This window comes from Chiroxiphia lanceolata, chromosome 5 (genome assembly GCF_009829145.1).
Source record: "Chiroxiphia lanceolata isolate bChiLan1 chromosome 5, bChiLan1.pri, whole genome shotgun sequence".
In the NCBI taxonomy this organism is placed as follows: domain Eukaryota; kingdom Metazoa; phylum Chordata; class Aves; order Passeriformes; family Pipridae; genus Chiroxiphia; species Chiroxiphia lanceolata.
Genome location: NC_045641.1, coordinates 32,802,241 through 32,822,976, shown reverse-complemented (window position 1 = coordinate 32,822,976; position 20,736 = coordinate 32,802,241).

Below are 20,736 nucleotides of genomic sequence, written 5' to 3'. Positions count from 1 at the left end.
GGAAGTGAAATTCATGGTGAATCATATTTTGTAATAGTTAATGAGGTAATCATTTAAAACAACTAAATAAAATTTAGTCATATAAGTCTTCCTATATGCATGTGCAAAACCAGCCCTGTATTTTCAGTGCGTGTAAACTGCTATGTGTCTACAGCTGTGAAAGAACATCTAAAATATTTTTTTTAATTTAATGTGTATGCTTTCACATTGCAAAGCACATTTTATTCTGAGCATCAAAGACACTCTTTATGACAACTTCTTGAAATTTCACACATATGGTATGTAAGTCTTTTTTATTGGCTGACCTGACTGAGCTGTTCTATTTAATTGACAGAGAAGCAAATGCACTCTGCAGACTACAAATAAATAAAACCAGGTTTCTAGAGAATGAAATTATTGGCAGGCAGGTAAAGGCCTTAATAGAATTCCACAAGGGAAATTCCTTCTTATGAACTGAAGTAGATGCCTGTGGCAGACTCTTGACCCTGCTAAAAAGCTTTATATCCTATGTTTGTAAAGGAGACAATGTATTTCTCCCTTTACTCATGTTGGTGATTTGTGCTATCCTGATTTCAGCTAGGGTAGAGTTAATTTCTTCTCAGTAGCTGTTACAGTGCTGTGTTTTGGATTTAGAATGAGAATGATATTGATAACACAATAATATTTCTGCTTTTTGCAAAAATCTTTATCCTAAATCAAGGACTTTTTTCTTGTCTCATGCTCTGCCAGTGGGGAGGTAGGTGAAAGAAACTGGGAGGGAGCATAGCCCGGACAGGTGAGTCGAACTGACTAAAGGGATATTCTACACCATAAAACATTACGCCCAGTAACTGGGGGAGTTACCCAGAAGGGGAGCCAGTCTGGGTGTGGAAACAGGTGTCTGGCAGTACTCAGTGGGTAGTGAGCAATTGCATTGTGCATCACTTGTTTTTTCCCTTTTTATTGCCATTATAATTTACCATTGTTATTGTATTTTACTTTATTTTCAATTTCTAAATTGTTCTCATTTCAACCTACAAGTTTTACTTTGATTCTCCTACCAATCCTACCAGTTTTGGGGGGAGAAAGGAGGAGACTTAAGTTAGAGTCTGCATGGTGCTTAATTTCCACTTGGGCTTAAGCCAAAACATGTGCATTGCTTAAAAACAAAGGAAAACAAAACAGATCACAAAACTTCTAGTGTTCATATTTGCAGTTCATAATACAGGTAATTGACAACAAAACTAGAAAAGTGTTAGAGATGGAGAAGATAATTCCTCTGTCAGGATCCTGAACACTTCTGAATGTACACTAAGATATGTAAAAGTGTCTGTAGGTATTCCAGTGCCGCCTTCTGTTCTAGGTCTAGTGATTTTTTTTTCTCATTGATTCCACTCTAAGTCATGGTAATGACAATGCATTATTTTTACTTGACTGGATAATCAAAAATTCCTGCTCTTCAGTGATATCCCAAAAATGTGTTTTTTTGGAAAAACAGTTCTGGATTCTGTTGTCTGTTTTCCTTTTATTATATCAATTTTTGTTTTTTTTCCCAGTGGCTTTCTTGGTTGTTGGGAAATGCCTTGTCACTTTGACATATCCTTGGTGGAAGCCATATTACTATTCCAAAACTAAGTCCAGAATGATGTGTTGTTGTTGTACCTCCTAGAGTATTGCAGGAACTATAAGACATTAACCTTGTTAGCAAGCAATTCTGAGACTTCAGGATACATCGAGTGAAGTAAAAACCATTAAAAGCAAGTAGAGTTCCCATTTTTCACACAGATGAGTGCCCAAAAGTGCTCTGAAGTGACTCTACAGTTGCTGGGATTTTTTTTAATTGCTATTGTTTATACTATTGGACTGTTATCTTCCTTGTTGGAAGTCACAGGCGCTGCTGCTTGTTGTAAGAAATGTCTATAGAATAAGGTTGGACTTATTTATTTTTTTTGTAGATGAAGTTAAAGCACGTTATTTTTCAGCTTCTGTGAACTACCACAGCAGACGCAGATGATGTCATCCACTGTGAATTATTGGAAGTACCTCCCTATGCTCGTTTTAGGAGACAAAAATATGTTCTTTCACCCAGCCTCAGAACTCCTTTTATTTGTACAGCATCTATCCTGTCTGTGTTGCAAAAGAGGCAGAAAAGTGCTGAGAACAGTAGACCCAACATTTGGAGATATATGTGTGTTTGTGTGTATGTGTACATTTCATGTGCTACACAAGATTTATTCAAAGGGATTTGACCTGAGAGTTTTCTCTTTTTTTCTTCAAATAGCATAGATGTTCTAGTAAAATTTATTATTTCTCCATACTAACATTGCTTTCCTTGTTGAAATACACTTGAAGACAATATATAGTATTAAGTTCTTGACCCATATATATTACAGTATAACACATTATTGTATGTCACTTAATATGACTAGTTTTCAAGGCAACATTCTGTCCCTCCATTTTTGTTGTACAAAACATTGCCCCATGAAATTCTCAGTCATACTTCAATATTTCACTCTTTTTCCTTGTTTACAAATTTTTCATTGGAAAAAAAAGCCCTTAAAATCTGTTCAAAACCTTTATAAAAACTAAGGGTAATAATATTATTATATCTCCATTTACTCTGCAAATTTTCCCAATAACTCTTTAGCTCTGCACAAACGAAAGTACCACTTAATATGAATATGCGCAGTAGAACTTGAAATCTTAATGTTTCATCCAAGTCCTATTATTATGATTTATTACTATCAATACTGAGGGGAAAAAAGAGAAAGCGTTATTTCAGCCTCTGGTCAAGAAAAATGATGGTCTTGCATGTAACATCTCTGATGCCATCTTCAATGATGCAGGATGAAGTGAACATAATTTGCATTTATATAATCTGTCCCTCTATCTTTCCAAAATGTATATACTTATACAGCCTGTATAATTTGCAACATTTTCTTGCGGAATAATGATACCATATATTTCATATATATGTTGAGCATGTGTATTTCTTTGAGTCCTTTTTTCTCTGGATCTCTCTTTTCTTACACTTTTTTAGATTTCAATTGACAATTTGAGGAGACTTGGTGCCTGCTGTTTTCCTGAAGGCAATCACTTCCACAACATCCTGTCCTATATGTTTTTCAATCAACTTCACTATGTAGGTGGCACTACCAGAAATGAGATGTGGGATTGCAGTACAGCTGTCCTTGAGTTCTTTAATAAGCAGGTGCTTGTTGCCCCACAAACAACAAATCATGTAAAGCAGTCAGCTGATATACAGTGAAAGAATATTTGGACAAATTGCTAAAGGTAATACTTACTGAATTGGGGATCAAAAAAAAAAAAAGGTCAGAATCTTTAAAACATTGTTTCTGAAATGTAAGAAGTGCTGTGCAGGGAACATAAAATGAAGTCTTAATTACTAATTAAATCCATACTTTAGTTGAGTACAGTTTAAAATCACCTGCAGAGAAAACTTGCAACTTTTCTTGACATCACACACTTTCTATCAACCTTCTACTCTCTCTTTAGGAAGGGATTGTCACTTCTCAGAAGAACTACTATATGAAAATGTTATTTCTGAGCGTTCAATTTCACACTACACATAATGCTCTTTTTTTACAAAAGGGAGGTAGTGCTGCGAGACTTAAAGTATCAAGCAAGACAAATATCTATGGAATTTCAGTACAGTTTATTTTTATTCCTTTCTTCTCAGAACTGACTTAACATTTCTTGGTTTTGTACTTCTAATCCTGGCAAGCATTTTACCGGATCATGTTTATGGATGTTTTTAAGCAGCTGAAAGCAGAGCACATTTTATTCAATGCATTCTAAATTATGGTGGGATAGCTTAAGGCATTTTGATCTGAAGTCAGCATGTGTGACCTGTCTCCGTCGGTAGTACTTTCTTATTTCTTCATCTCCTTTTCAATTAATTTACTTGTGTTTTTTTGCTTCAGCGTTTCCATACAGAAATACTTTTATTTGTTGTCACTTTCCTGAACCTATTCACTTGTGAATTCAATATACTGTCATTTATGTTCACCTTTTGTTTTTTCATTACATCCATTTTCCACAAAAACTACATTATTTTCCAGACTTTCCAAAGCTGAGTTTTCGTAACTATTTAGGTAACCTAATCAGATGCTGTATCACTCCCAGCCTTTGCAGACAGTGAGAATAACTGGCATTCTGACTTCTTGGGTGTAAGACAACAAGAGGTCTCCTTTGTTACCATATTTAATTTAACTGAGGTCTGTTCAGTAAAACTGAGAGCTAGAGGTGGCCATTGCATTGGGCTAATGCCCTAATACTATTAGGGCACTGACTTAAAAAGTTACTTCCTGCTGCTGCAGGGGTTGCAGCAAATGAGCTTAGAGACCTTGGTTGAGAGCCTGCATGCAATTATCAAGACAATAACATTATCCTTTCAGTTTTATAAATAGCAAATTTCTTCAAATATATTCATATGAAGAATGGGAAACACAAATTATTTTGCAATGTGAACAGAATAACCTGGCATCACCACACATCTGACTATATTCCTTTTTCCAAGGGTTTTAGTTGGCATCCTGGACTGTACATCAGTCCATCATTTTATTAAAAACCAAATTTAAGTGATCTTGTCTTATTCATTCTTTTGAGCTCAATTTTTTTTTTTTATACATGAAATAATCTTTGAAATAATCAAAGGATTCTGTAATATTGTCTGTCAAACCATGTAAAATGTCCCATACAGAGATACTGATAAAACTGAACCCGGATAGTAATTTCTGACATTGTAGTTAATACAAAAATATAGTACATGTTAAAAAATCAAAGTGATGCAATACATCTTCAGGTTATTGTGAGATTGCTGTGACCAGCAAGGGGACACAACAGATCTGTTTACCAGCTACATCAGGAAACTGGAACCTTTGTTACTCATAAACAAATATACAATCGTATCCTTGCTTTCATGGACCAATTACTCATATTATATTAACTCTTTTTATTCCTTAGTCTTAAAGGGATTACTGACTTTAACATGTTTTAAAACTCTAAAATAATACTTTTAATTGTTACCAGAGCCCTGTAACAATACTCTGGATGATACTACAGCATACCTGCTTTGCTGTGCTCTTCCTGGGAAAGAGCTTCCCTGGCAGATAGAGGCAGTGACTAAGTTTATTCTAACTTGTCCGAACTTTACTTTGTGAATGAATGCAGCTGCACACTCATCGTGTCAGGATAAATGTAGTCTGTCAGAGGAGATCAAAGAAGTAGCAAGTAGGGTCATTTTGTGCAAGTTTTGAAGAAATATGTCCATATAAAATGTGTAAGAAATAGGAAAATCTCAATTCCATAAATTTGAAAGCACCAGGTCTCAGATTGATTTCCTCCAGCAAGACACTGAATGTTTGTTGATTATACTGAGGTAGCCTGAACCTGTATCTGGTAGTGGTTCTGTGGGTCACTTTTTCAAGGCAGTTTATGCACAGATGAACTGCTTCTGCCATAGAAATCATATTTGAAGCTTTAGTCATTGTCTAGTTAATGTATAGTCTCTGTATAGTGCAATATCATTGCTATTGGTAACGTATTCCAGATATATATGTATGAAACACACAGTTGCATAAACTTAATAGATAGACAGCATTGGAACACACAAAATCTGATTTTCTTACAAGAAAATTTTAAATGTGCTGGTCAGTGGTTAAGCCAATGTGTGAAGCAGTAAGGAATATCAGTGGCAGCAGCAATTCCCTTTCCAAGAACTGTCACATGTATCAGCTTGAACACAGAAATATTGCTGCATCTTTAATAAAAATGTGTGTGAAATAATTCAGAACAGGTAGAAATTTCAATTTGCTGAGCAATATTGAATTAGCTTTTCATCCGGGAATTTCACTTGGACATAATATTATTCATTACAGCTAGGCTGTCTCTAGCATTCTTTCATGTGCATTGCTTTATATTGTATAACCTATTTCTTCTTTCTAGAAGAGAAATACAATTCATTAGAGAATAAATAAGTGAAGGAAAATGTATGAATCAGGAGTTATTGCCCTGAACCTTGTTTTTTCCAGGTAGATTTCTAATGGTCAGGTTAAATCTGAGCTATATTAAATAGGGGAGTCATTGTGAACAGGCTGCATCACGTGACTAACATAAAACCTTATATGAATGTTTTAAATCTTTCTCCATGTATATGGAAGTAACAAAAAATAAGGTAGGCATAGATAAAGGGAAGTTCTTATGAAACTTCTCCAGGTGTTTATTTCTCCTTATTGCATGTCTGTAGTGTTTGATAAAGCTGACCACAAAATGAGACTCATTTGGTGAGAAATGGCAAGGCCTTAGATCTTCTCTGTTCATTTTGTGAAGAAAAATATAAATGTTCTTTAGGACTAGGTCCTAAAGATTGAAAATACCCTAGGTCATACTCTGTTGAAAAATTCCCTTGATATTTTTAGAAATCTTTCATTATAGAAGTGTTCCAAAACCAGGCTGGAATTTATGGTCAAAGCCAGCATTCTCATGCTCTGAGAATGAAAGGTTCTGGTTCAAAGAGATAGTCCAAACGCTGTGCAGTTGTGCAGTAAAGACTCTCATCTCTAGGCAAATGATTACTAGCCCTTCTGTGTAGCACCTTTCGCTATATGGTTTTACCATCCTGTTAATTTACATACTTCGCCCTTGCTCCTCCCTAACTCCACCCCTTCTTCCAGAGGGTTCTTGCCTTACCATATAAAAGGCAGGAGCCTGTTTGTGTTGATTCATTCATTCTAATAAAACCTTTTCACCTGAATGCTAGAAGTGTGTCTGCCTCCTTCCTTTGGAGTTAACCGTGACACTTTTCCAAGAATTCTCCTGCAAGGGTATAATAATAATGATAATAATGTTTTAGTGTTTTTGTAATATGTGAAGTGAAAGGAAAAAGCAACAATAAAAGTTTCATAAACATTTTGGACTTTTATTCTTTATAGAATTTTCTGATCATGCTCCTGAGATACGCAGTGATTAAATAGAAAGTGTGTGTGTGTGAGCACACAAGTGTATGTTCTGTAAGCATCTTCCACATTAAAGCTATCAGTTTTATGAGTAAGGTATTTATTGGTGTGCACTAAGAGTCAGTAGCACTCTCCACATGAACTAATTAAATGTAGCATAAACTGGTAAACACCTTCTTTGGCAATGACATCCACTGATAATTGTTAATACTCCCATCTGCTGTACTTATCTTTCTTTTGGCAGCAGGTTTTTGCTTACATTGCACTCTGCTGCATAGGAGGGGTGAAGTTCATAGAAGCTGAGTACCAGCTGCTCTCTCCCATTGCTGGGATTGCCTACTACCAAAGCAACTGCAGAGGTTTCTAAATTCTGTACTGACAGAATAATAGCATGAGGTGGTGAGAATAATAGCATGAGGTGGTGGGAATTGTAGATGAGTAGACAATAGTGCATAAGACTGACATACTACCAGTTTCAGAACATGAGCTAGTACATGTGCTGACATGTGACATTTCATCCTAAGACTGTAATTCTTAAGTGTGCACCTTTTTGCTGCAGTTGATCATCTTTATCAGATTGTCATCCTACCTCTGGCTTGGAGATCCTTCCACTCCTTGTTCCTTTTTCTGTTTCTTCATCTTATTTCATTCCCCTCTCATGTAGACCATCAAGTCAGATAGTGTAATGAGCCTTGAAATCTTGGGCAATGAAGTAAGAGAGAGACGGTATTTTTTTTTTTGATACAAGAAGAGGTGAGTCCCTAATCCCTGATGCAAAGCCACAATTTAGCACTGTTATGTAGGCCTCTATATTTTCATTTCTTATATCAGTTTCTAGAAAAAAAAACAGGTGAAAGCCATGAAAGAGAACAACTTGGAATTTACAGGAAAATCATTCTGCATTCCAGTTAAAAATATAAAAAGTTGTCATGGTTTTTTATGTGGGAGGATATGGGGGGGTGGTATCCTACAAACTTTGATATCAACATGAAGTCCTGCAGACATAAGTGGCTTGAAATCCTCAGAAACAAAAAGAAAGGTGACATTCTTTGCACACTGAAATTTATAGAAGCCTGGTTACTGAATGGCTTGTTGAATAGGGGAGTCTGATAAGGATCTGAAGAGATATTTTTACTCACTAACTTCATAGAGAGGCTTGAATGACAAATTTGAATCTCTCACTTTTTGTGGTAGAAAAAATAATTAGAAAAATGCCAGTAAATTGGTAAACTAGACAGATTTTTCAGATCCCCTCCAACTCCCAAGAGAAATTAATGACTCACCAGCTGCTCATGAAACGACAGAAAAAGGAAAATCAGGACTGATATTTGAGGGTTTCACTATAAATAAGTGTAATCAGTGTGCATTTTCAAGGCCACTTTTGTCATGCAATCCTACATATAAGAAGCTGATAATAGCTGAACAAAGCCACTTCCCAGGTATCTGTCAATTTGAAACAGAAAAAGTTGAGCATGCTGAAAACACTGCCCAGGGATTAAACACTATAAATGCTAACAAGTTAGGCAGAACAGCAAAGCCCTGGTTAATGCTTTAACAGCAGATGAATAAATAGTTAGTAGAACACTCGTTTAGGCCATTTGTTAAAGAAAGAGTTTGGGAAAGAAAGCTAAACCACATAACTACAGATATAATTCACATAATGTTGGTACACATTGCACATATTACAGCTTGAAATAGCCTGTAATTGTGTGTTTATTTTTTTTCTGTTCTCTTTGTGCTGGCTGTATCATTAGGGAAAACTACCAGCAGTGGGGAAAAGTGGAAAAGGAAAATGTTTATACATAAATATCTCGTGTATGTTCAGTCTTTTGCCTAGGGACTAGAATGTCTGACCCTTTACAAAGTCCCTGCCCAAAGACTACCCTGATAATGACCACTGAACTGATACTTAGAGTTCAGCATCTAAGTAAAATTAATCTGAGGTCACCCTGCAGTCTTAACTGAATTTTTTCCTTGAGGAATACACTGGGAATCCTGTTCAAAGTCTCTTTTTCTTTGCATGTCACTTAAGTAACAGCAAGGTATTAAATTTTAACAAAAGCGTTTGTGAGGTCTTCAGTCAAGTCCTTCAGCAGCAAGGGTCCTTCAGAGACAAGTTGTGGTTAGTATCAAGTAGCATCCTTTTCCATTTGGTACCACGCTTTACGATGTTTAGGTGAGGCAAGATATTTTGTTCAAATTAGTGTCCAATTCTACAAAAGATTTGAAAGAAATTTGTGACAATTATTTTCAGAATTCCTGTTAAACTTACAGTTCTGGATATAGTCAATTTAGATTAATGGCAATCCTTTCACACTGATATGGCTGGCTGCGTGATGGGAGTGTGCATTATAGTGATGGATAAGTTTTTAGCTGCCCTGGGTAGGCTGTATGAAAAAAATAAAGAGCTAAAGATGGAAAAATGAATTATGAGTTCAAGAATCAATAAGCCTATAAAGGATGAGGTTGAAATTGCTGGGCAACAGAAAGAGACAAAGATAGTTACAAAGAATTTCAGAAATATTAATGAAGGATTAGCTGTTCTGTAAACCAATTTTAGCTATCCCACCTTTAGCCTGGAAAGTCTACTATCTGTCATAACCTCCAACTGAACTTGCCACCAGAGTCTGTTGAATATATTTATGAGAATTCCAATACCTAGAACATTAATAAGATCTAGAGAGAATCTTTATTCTCTTTCGTCCTTATCACTTTGTGCCTCTTGATATCTCTAGACCTACATAAGCACTATTATACTTACAGTTCTCAAGCATGATACAAGTGGTCTCAGTTTTGCTAACATAGCTCCGATCCTCACTTGGACTCTTTGTAGCTACTTAAAAACACTCCGTGCTGTCTGAAAAAGACAACCTTGATGTAAACCAGGATATCTTTAAACAGACATACAAACAGATACAAGTAACTTTGCCCACACACAGAGCTGCCAGACCTGATCAGCTGTGACCAAGCACCATACAGCTGTGTTAAGGCAAAGATTATCTGAGTTAATGCATTCACCTGGGATGCTGAGCACGTTAGTTTGAATACAGCACCATCCTAACGTGTTTTTGAGCTGACCTTCAGTATGGGTAGAATGAACCCAAATTGCCTGTGTGGAGACATCTTAATGCATGCGAGGGAAAAAATGAGTCAGGGGAATTTAAGTGGAGCCACAGTCAAGAGGAGTGGCTGAGGTCACTTGGTCTGTTCAGCCTGGAGAAGAGGAGCCTGATGGGAAACCTCATTTCAATCTACAACTTCCTTGTGAGGAAAAGAGGAGGTGCAGGCCCTGATATCTTCTCTTTGGTGATCAGTGACAAAACTGAAGGGAATGGCCTGAAGTTGTGTCAGGGGAGGTTTATGCTGGATATTAGGAAAAGGTTCTTCACCCAGACCATGGCTGGGCACTGGAACAGGTTCCCCAGGGAACTGGTCAGAGCACGAAGCCTGACAGAGTTCAAGAAGCTTTTGGCCAACACTCTCAGGCACATGGTGTGACTCTTGAGGATGGTTCTTTGCTGTGTTAAGAGCTGGACTCGATGATCCTTGTGAGTCCCTTTCAATTGAGCATGTTCTGTGATTGTTTGTTGAATACTTTTCACACTTTGATTGTTCAAGCCTAAATACTATATTTTAAGAAGAAAAAAACATTAGAAAAACATGAATTGTTTTGAAAAATTCTGTTCTGACAGTTTTTAAATTATGTGGGTTTTATTTTGTTTTGCAATTAACTTTATTTAGATTTTTAAAAACTATATGATGTGCCATTGGAGAAATTATAATAATCAACAGACTTGTGTTGAAGAAGTTTCCTAAAATAACTTTTGTATTTTAAGAATTACACCTCTGGAGTATATAATTCAATTAAGTGATGAGATCTCTATCACTTTTGAGTCTTAAGGAAAGATCTGACAAAGATCTGCTGTGAATTTTTTGGGTACAACTGAACCTGTTTGGAAGAGGCTGGAAGAAGTCCAGAGCCTACAACACTTGCACTGAGTGGGATCTCACATAGGAGATGCCATGCAGACTGAGACTTTTGATGAGGTGCCCTTGAAAGGCAGTGGTTTTTGCATCCCACTAAATTTTGAACTTGGTGTAACAAGGACTGTTCTCTGTAATAGAAGCAAGGTTCTGCTGATCACCTCATGGAGTCATTGGTGGATAAAGGCACAGTTACTTTGTTGTTCATTTCTTGAGGAAAAAAGTTGCCATCTAGCACAATAGTTCAGGAAGGCTGCTGATCTTTGGATAAAGATAACATTAGAGATTCCTTCCTGCATCATTTTCTGTTCATTGTTATGGTGCAGAAAGTAGCAGAACAGTTAAACCATCACAAAACCAATGGAGAAAAATAATAATTTTTTTTTTGTAACCATTCTGAGTTATTTTTAATTCAGCTACATATGTGCTTAAGGCATGATATAAAATGTCTATGTGCGTTAGAGTTGAATGTTCTCTTCACATCTCTAATGAAGATATGCAGGGAGGTGTAAATTTATGTTGTCATCACTGGATGATTTTCACTAGCTTAGATTTCTTTAGTCATTTGCCAAGTGTGAATGGATTATCTCAAATGGGAATTAAAGTAAGTGCAAAAAAAGACTAATATTTGTATTTCTCCTGAATTTTATTATGAAGCTTTAATCCCATATGTTCATAATTTTTCTTTTATCATCTCCCTCTGTCTAGTCACAGATAATTTCTTATGTTAGAGAGTCAACAATAATGACCCTCTGGTAAGTTAGCCTTTTTACAGACCTGGTGTAAAAGCTATTTTCATAATCAGTTATGTTTTTAAAGTTGTCTGTGTGTTAGAATTGATGAATGTTCTCTTCAAATACATTTGATTTTCTGCTTGGTCTACAGATTTGCAAATTTAGTCCCTTTCATCTAAGTGTTAAAATTAATTTTTGAGTGGAACTTTCTGAAATGCTAGCTTTTGATAAATGTTTATGATCTTTTCTACAAAATGTTATTTTCTTCACTTTCCAATGAGACGTTTTCTTTGACAACAACACAATAAGTTCTAAGAAGATCGTTCTCTAAAATCTGAATGAAACTATAATTAAAAACATTCAATTATTCCTTGATGTCAGTGTCAAGGGTAACCTGGGAGCCAAGACAACTGACTGTATATGGGAACTGGCTGCTATGTGGGAACTAATAATTCTGTCTTCAGAACTTCAGAACTGTTTTGGCTGGGGTAGGGTAAATTTCTTCAAAGTGGCTAATGTAGGGTCAAGTTTTAGATGACTGGTACAATAGATTTGAGTAGAATTGGTGAATGGCTAGAAACTTACAGTATCATTTCAGGTGTTCACCCCAGAGTTAAGGCTGTAGCTCCAGATAGAGCAAGGTCACAGAATCACAGAATGGGTAAGGTTGGAAGGGAACACAGTGGGTCATCTGGTCTAAACTCCCTCCTCAAGCAGGGTCATCCTGTCTGTCATTGCACAGGATTGTGTCCAGATGGCTCTTGAATATCTCCAGTGAGGGAGACTCCACAACATCTCTGGGCAATCTGTTCCAGTGCATGGTCACCCACATAGTAATTCTCATTATTATAATACGTATTATAATCCTCATATTCAGGTGGAACATCCTGTACATAAGTTTCTACCCACTACCTCTTGACCTATTGCCTGGCACCACCAAGAATAGTGTGGATCCATCCTCTTGACACCTTTCCTTCCCTCTCAATTGTCTCTTCTTGAGGTCCTGGATAAATGTCACAAATATACACGTAGTTTGAATTCAATCTACTTTGAACACACCAGACTTAAAATTCATGTATGTAAGGTGTACAGCAGCTGCTCTGAGAATAAATTGGCCTGACATGTTGGGAGAACCCTGTGCTCATGCGCTGTTTGCTACAGATGCATATGCTTGTGGTTTTGCCTTGGTTTTCCCAAAGAATACATAGAATGGGGGGGAGTGTAGGTGGTTGGGCATGCAGTGCAGGAGTAGTATGAGGCTACTAAACTCTGCAGCATCTGGACCAGGACTGCATCTCTCCCAGCTTTCGTTTTAGCTTTCTTACAAATGTGCAAAGGTATCCTTCTTTAAGAAAATGTTATTGAATGCTGATGTAAAAAAACAAACAAGCAAACAAAAAAACCCCCAAAAAAACCAACAACCAAACCAAACAAACAAAAAACACAAAATTGGGGATGAGCAGTACTTCATTTTGCATCGTTTGAACATTTGTTTCTGTTACTGAAAACTAATTATTAAGTGAGGAAGTGGACTACAGGAAGAGAAGGGAGGGTTAAGGCAACTGTCTGTTCATAAGTAGAATTCATTTTTGGCCTACTGCTGTGGGAGTGTTCCTCTGGGTAAGTTTCTGCCCAGTTTCTGGGTAAGTTGCTTGAATCAAACTCTACAAAGGCAGTCACTAACTGTATATTTAGGCATTAGCTGTGTTCCCAGCTTAACATCCTACACCTTATTCTGCGAAATTGCTGAACATTCACAGCAGTAACTGAAATTACTGAGAGCTGGGCTTTGTGAACATTCTGTACAGAGTGAAAAGGAATAACAAATATCTCAAACTGGGCATATTAAGTGAAAAATTTTGTCTTTAATTTTTTTGTCCTGCCTCTATAGAATCTAGATGTTAATAACCACTTATCTTACATGAGTACTATGAAGATAAATGAATTCATATTTCTGAAACAGAGCTGCTGCAATGAGGACTGCTGTAGGAGGCTATATGGGAACTAATAATTCTGTCTTCAGAACTGTGGTCGTTTTGGCTGGGGTAGGGTTAATTTTGTTCAAAGTGGCTAGTCTAGGGTCAAGGTTTAGATTTTTTTGCTGATCATGGGGTTGATAATACAGTGAAGTTTTTTTTTTTACACACAGCCAAGGCATTTTCTGCTTTTCCTACTGCCACACTGGCAAGGAAGTTGGAGTTGCAAGAGATGTTGGGAGGAGACACAGCTGGGATAGGTGACTGAGCAGAGGGATATTGCACACCATATGACATCATGCTCAGTATATAAAGTGGAGGGAAGACGAAGGAAGAGGGATAGGTTTGGAGTGATAGAGTTTGTCTTTCCAAGTTGCCATTACATGCGATGGGACCCTGTTCTCTTGGGGATGGCTGAACACCTGCCTGCCCATTGGGAAGCAGTGCCTTGTTTTGCTTTGCTTGTGTGTCCAGCTTTTGCTTTCCCTATTGAACTATCTTTATCTCAATGCATGAGTTTTCTGGCTTTTACCCTTCCAATTCTCTCCCTGATTCTGCTGGTAGAGGTGTGAGTGAGCAGCTGCATGGGGCTTGGTTGCCAGCTGGGGTGAAGCCATGACAAGAACTGAGTTTAAGTAATGTGCTGTAAACAAATCTGTGGATGACAAGCTGAGCAATAAAGGTAAAGCAAAATGCAGAAAACTGTCCATTAATGCAGTACCATTCATATTGCCCACTGAAACAGGCAGACATCTCTTGAAAGTCTGGAAAGTCCGGAGTTAAACTAAAAATAGTAAAATTAAGAAAACAACTAAAGGTGAAAGTCAATTGAAACCTGGTGTTTTATATAGTGTAATGGCTTGATTTAATAATAGTTCTCCTTTAAGGTGAGTGACTGTGAAACTAATAGCACTGTAGGTATTGAAAATGACTGACAGCCAGCATATATAAGAAAAATAATTAATAGGATGTTTTGTGGGAGTAAGACTTGGAGATGCTTTTAAAAACACATTCACCAAAGGAAGATTTGTAATGTAATATACCTTTGATAAGGCAGGAAAAGAGAGGGATGGAAAATAATGTAATTTAAAGAAAAAACAACGGGCATATTAAGCAAATGCTGATAAAAGAAGTAAATCTCATTTCAGCTTTTCAGTTTTTTTGGTCCTTTTCATGTTGAAAAACTGAAAGCTATGCACGTAATTAGACATTCGTGCTGCCACAATAAATCACTTTTCTGAACACACTGATGCACCCTGACACACTAAGCCCAAGCTGGCAGGTCTGCACTAAATAAGGATCTGCTGACTAGCTGACATGAACTTCTGATGCATTTCAAATAGAGACAATGCGAATCCTTTAACAAACATTCTCTCTGTTTTTCAAAGAATCTCACAGAGTCTCAGTATTACTGATTTATCAGAACAGTCCTGTGTATGTACTGTACATGAGTGGAACTATGTTCATCACAACACTGCTAATAAACTAGGATTCCTGTTCTTCTAATTTTCTGGTATTTCTTCACTGTAAACAGTTTGTAGCATGCATGAAATTTTTTCATAAATGCAAATGCTTCTTTATGCACACAGGGATATTTTTTACCAGATGATATTCTAAAAGAATAAAATACAGTCTTGAAAAGACAAACAAGTTTAATAAACCTTTGAAAGCAAAGACTGTAGTGAGAAATGTTGAGCACAATTACTTTCAAGTTAGTAACATGAAAAGCTGTTCAATTCTCGTTATGGAAAAAGAGAAATACTGAAAAGCACATCTGTATCATAAAATAGAGATTTAGGAGAAACTCTTAATGACACCTTAACAATTAAAGGTATTGCTGGTGCCTAGGGAGTCCAGCAGAACAAAAGCAGTGTGGGTCTTTGTGTTCAGAGGCATTTTCTTGATATGTAGATGAACAAGGGAAGATTAACACCTTTGACAGAGTCACAGCTATATTTGGCTTTGCTGAAAGTGAGATGATGTCACAGTTTAACCCCATCCAGCAGCTAAGTACCATGCAACCACTAGCTCATTTGCCCCTGTTCCCCACCCCAGTGTGACAGAGAAACAGAAAAAAAAAGTAAAACTCATGGTTTGAGATAAGAACAGTTTAATAATTGAGAAAAATAACATATAATACTAGTAACACTTCCAGTAATAATAACATTTGTAATGAAAAAGAGAGAGAGAGAGGAAAAACCCTCAAGAGAAATAATTGATACACAATGCAGTTGTTCATCACCTGCTGAACAATGCCCAGAGATCAGTAGTTCCTGGCCAAGTGCCCCCAGTTTATACACTGAACATGACATTCTGTGGTATGGAATATCCTTTTAGCCAGTTCAGGTCAGCTCTCTTGGCTATACTCCCTCCTGGCTTCTTGTGCACCTGCTCACTGGTAGAGCACGGCAGGCATGGCTACAAGAGTAATTGGTGAAGGAGGAGGTGATAAAACGCAGTCATTTTAATCTGGAGGCTCACTTTTCTGTGTGTTTTTTTGTGGTATGACTCCAGATTTGTATGATAATATGTAAATTGGACTAAGTATTCTGATGATCCTCGCACTTCTGGTGTTTAAGGATTACTATCAAAAAGGATGCTGCACACCTGGGTGTTTTTATATACTACACTGCTGTTTCATCTCTCTGTCTTGGAGACAAAGAAATACTGAACAACTTTTTTATCAATGTGCTGCATCATTGTATTTTTTATCCCTGTTTGTCAATGTTCATCATGCTCAGTGTTCTCGAGAGATTTTTTTCCCTACAACACTCCCAAACACACACACAAAATATTCTGAGTTTGAAGGAATCTACAAGGATCATTGAGTCCAACCCTTAAATGAATGGCCAACACAGGGATCCAACTTACAACAACCTTGGTGTTATTAGCACCAAGATCTAAGCAACTGAGTTAATCTCAGGGTCAAAGAGTTTAGTACGTTTAGAGATAAGAGGGAAAAGGAAGCAATTTTTAATGAGTTGATGAAAGAACTAAATAGGAAAAAACCTCTGATGTATAGTTTCCAAAAAGAAATAGAAATGCCTTTGGTATTTTTACAATGAGATTTCTTCTGATGCTTAATTCTATTAGTTCAATTATTGCATAGCTAGTCATTCAAGTCCCGTTATATTTTTATTCATTTTTAATTAACACCTTTCCTATACATCAGACTATATTTTGATATAGGTTTTGAAATAATTTTCCGGAAAGTGTAGGTTTTCCTCATCAGCTCACACCTGCCTTGAAGACAGTGGTGCCTTGAAGAAAAGAGTGGTGCAAATAATGTAATAAAGAAGGAAAAAAAGCTCCTATCCCCCTTCTATCTCCTAATATACAGTCAAACTCTGACTCTTGTCAGTGCTGGCAAGAAGGAATGAGGCTGATGGTTGATTGATTGGAGAATGCTTTGGCAACCAGACAGTGTTCTGAGGTAATGTAGCAGGTAGCTTTGGTCTTAATAACTTTCTATTACACACATTTCTTGTGGCACAACTACAACAAGCTTTGATTTATTTTTGATGGATGTTTTCTCCATCAGTTTTAAAACTCATTGCTTGAGAAACACCTGGAGTTACTTTATTGCTTCCATAAAAGCATTAAGTGGTTTCAGGTGCAGAATCCCTCCAGGTTTTACCATTACTAAGAGAAGTCACATGTTAAAAGGGTTTTTTTCTGCTATTTTAACTTTTGAAAAATTCTCAGATAATCTGTATTTTTTGGTATCCAGTAAGTAAAAAAATTGAAAATGCACAAAAGACCTGGGGTTATTCTGGCAAATAGCTATAAAAATTTCCAGGAATCATCTGGCTTATGTTAAAGATCCATTACAATATACTGACATTCTGTCTCCAGTAAGATAGCTTCCAGTGAGCCATCTGACCATTTTAACCCGATAAAGGTCTAAATTCTCATGTTTGATATCAAGTGATCCATGTCAATTTATTAAAAAAAAGAATTTTTTCTTAGATTTACTATTGTGAAGTGGTGAATTGCTTAGCTGTCTATATGTGAAATCTGACCTCATGTCAAATGGTACTTGTGTTGTACAGCCTTGTTGAAATCTAACTTATGTTTATGCAGAAAATCAGCAAGGAGTAAAAAACACAGTGCAGAGAAAAGAAAGTATTAGATGCTGACAGACTGATAGGGGAGAGGGTGACAGAAATTTCATGTGAAAAACAGGTAGATGCATTTGGAGTAAATAAAGAAGCATCTTCTGTAAAGTGTTGCCTTTCAGGGTAAAAAAGGATGAGTGGCATAATTCCCCCCTAGGGCTGAGACTGCACAGTTTAGGAGTGAAGGTGCTGGGGAAGCACCTTTCCCAGTGACAATATGGGAGAGAAGCTGTTGGAGGTATAGGAACAAACAAATAGATTAAGCAGGAGGAGATTATTAGTGGAAGACTGTGGAGCATAGAAGCTGACACTGGAGGAAAGATAAAACAGGGCAAGATCGAAAAAAGTGTGACTCAAATAATGTTTGCCTAGGAATGAACCTGGGTGGAAATATATTTATAGGGATAAGACCAAAAGAGTCTTAACTGTTAAGATCACTGTGATCTAGACAGCAGCATGCAGTTCTGAAAATGTATTCTTTGACGCAATCCGCTAATTTGCAAACATGTGACAGTTTTTCTACTCCCACATGGGTTCTTGGAAGGAACTGGGATATGAAGTAAGACAGTAAGACCTGGATCTGTATCCATTATACCCTTTGTCAGGTAACAGACATTTTCTCATCTTTTTCACTACTTGACGCAGGAAATCAAGCATCTCTTAAAAATAGGTCATCTTAGGTGAACTAAATAACCCTCAGTAGATGCCTGTTTCCACTGACTGTAGGAGGTACCTTACAGCTAGAAAACTTCTAACTTGGCCTCAGTTATTACAAATCTAAAGCTAGAAGTGATAAATCCTGACCTGACTGGGACTATGGTTTCCCTGTCTTTTGTGAGGGAAGCTGAAAAAAGGATGACTGGAGCAGGAAGGACAGAGCCTGGGGATTGGATTATTTTCAGTCATAGTGGTGTCTGCTTATTTATATCAGATTTTTACTGCTGGACAAGTAGCTGTGAGTCCTTCTGTCTTCATGACCAGCAAAAAGCTCTTGTTGTCTGCTCTCCACAAGTACTGAGATGTCATAGAACACATGAATTGTGCTGTGAACAACCAGTTACTATGAGTGTAAAATGGGAGAACCCATCATAATGGTCTATTTCTGACAGCTACATCTCAAGTTTTTTAGATTTTATATGCATCAGTGGGCATCATGGAGCTCACCTTATTTCCAGGTGCTGCCCATACCTGGAGCCATTTGGATGCAGAGTTTATGTAAACATACCCCAGCAGAGATGAAGCAAGTGACTACCTTGGTAAGAAGAACATAGAAATACCTTTGACAAAGGCATATATTTTCCCTTCTGCCTTGTGTGATGGTACATGTGAGAGATGAAATACTCTTTTCTCAAAAAAGAAGGAGAAAATGATTATTCGATTTCATTACGTACTTGGAGACAAAGCACCATGATTAAGCACACATGGAAGAGGATTGTCAAACTTTACACTGGCAGTCCTAGTTGAAAGTCTGAACTTTCAACTACTTGTCTTTGTGTCACGTGTAAGATGTAGGAAATGCTTATGGCTTTAATATGCAAATTATTCTGAGCATACAGCTACATTATAATTTTTCAACATGACAGCTATTTCTGGATTCCACCACAGTCTTCTCCATTTTATATTGGAGAAATTTTATAGGGAAGACATTGTGCATGGTTCTTAATGATCATACATTTATCATAGGACTCTGATCAGAGACAGCTATTTAGTGAGAGGAACAGTGGATACAGCTATCAGTATCGTGGCCGTTCTCTTAACTGAGATTTTAAATAATATTTTTTATTGCTTATTTTTTTTAAATATGTGGTTCTCAATTTTCTAGTGTTACATTGATTTAATTACTTTGATTTGATTTATGCATGTTTTGATGTCTGATTAGAGCAATGTTTAAATACATTCAGTCCTCAAAAGTCTGTTAAATGAGTCTTCAATCGATTAAATCAAATTTTATTGTACAAGCAACTGCCTTTGTAAATAAAAATAAATATGCAATCATTACTTTTAATTACAACTGAGAAATCAAGATAATATGAACCTATTGGTTGTCAGACAAAAGCTTTGATATGCCTTGAAAGTACTCTTCAAATTTTATACTTATAAAGGGCTGGAATTGAGTTTGATAACAGTATTTGTCTTTTTTCTATGTAGGCATTGACAACACAAATAGCAGCCTGAATTTAGGTTAATTGGTAATGGTGCAGCAGGTTGCTTGTACAGATAATATTGTAGAACCTTTCTTTCAGAATGAAACAGAAAAGGAAATGTGTCCTAGAATTAGTATTTGTGAGCTTTGATTCAGTTCCTGCTCTGCCAAAGATTTTTTGACTTGCCACAGATACCCATACACCTAATACCTATCCCTTTTTAAAGCAGCCAAATATTAGCAGTAGTCTGCAATAGTCTTCAATTTGCTCACCTGTTAAAAAAGCAGAGACCATTTACTAGCAAGGTTAATAACCTAAAGACTACAAGATAGCTTAGATGTTATGAAGAGGAGACATATATATAAATATCATCAATTGAAACAAATTATGGAAGGAAATAGGGTTGCTGAGGGATTTGGTTTCTCTGCATGGGGGACATTTCATTGCTGCATTTCTCATGGTCCTTGGTCTGAATTAAAACAATGCAAATGTGGACCCAGTGGTTTTTTTTATTGATGTTTTCCAAGAGCTATCTCAGCTACTGAGATTTAGGGAGTCACCCCTAGTCACAGGAGATCCAATACTCAATTCAGTGAGATCCAATACTCGAGCTGCCCAGACACTGGACAAGTGCTTTGCATGGCTTGTCAAGGTGCCATTTGCATAATAGCTGCATAAGGCATTCCTTGTGCGGTCTAATTCCAAGTGATATTAGCATACTAATCGGTATGAACTTCATATTTAAAGTCTGTTTATTCATTTACTCTGCTAACATCCATATGGCCTTTGAGCATCACTTTTTATCTAGGATTTTGAATAACAAT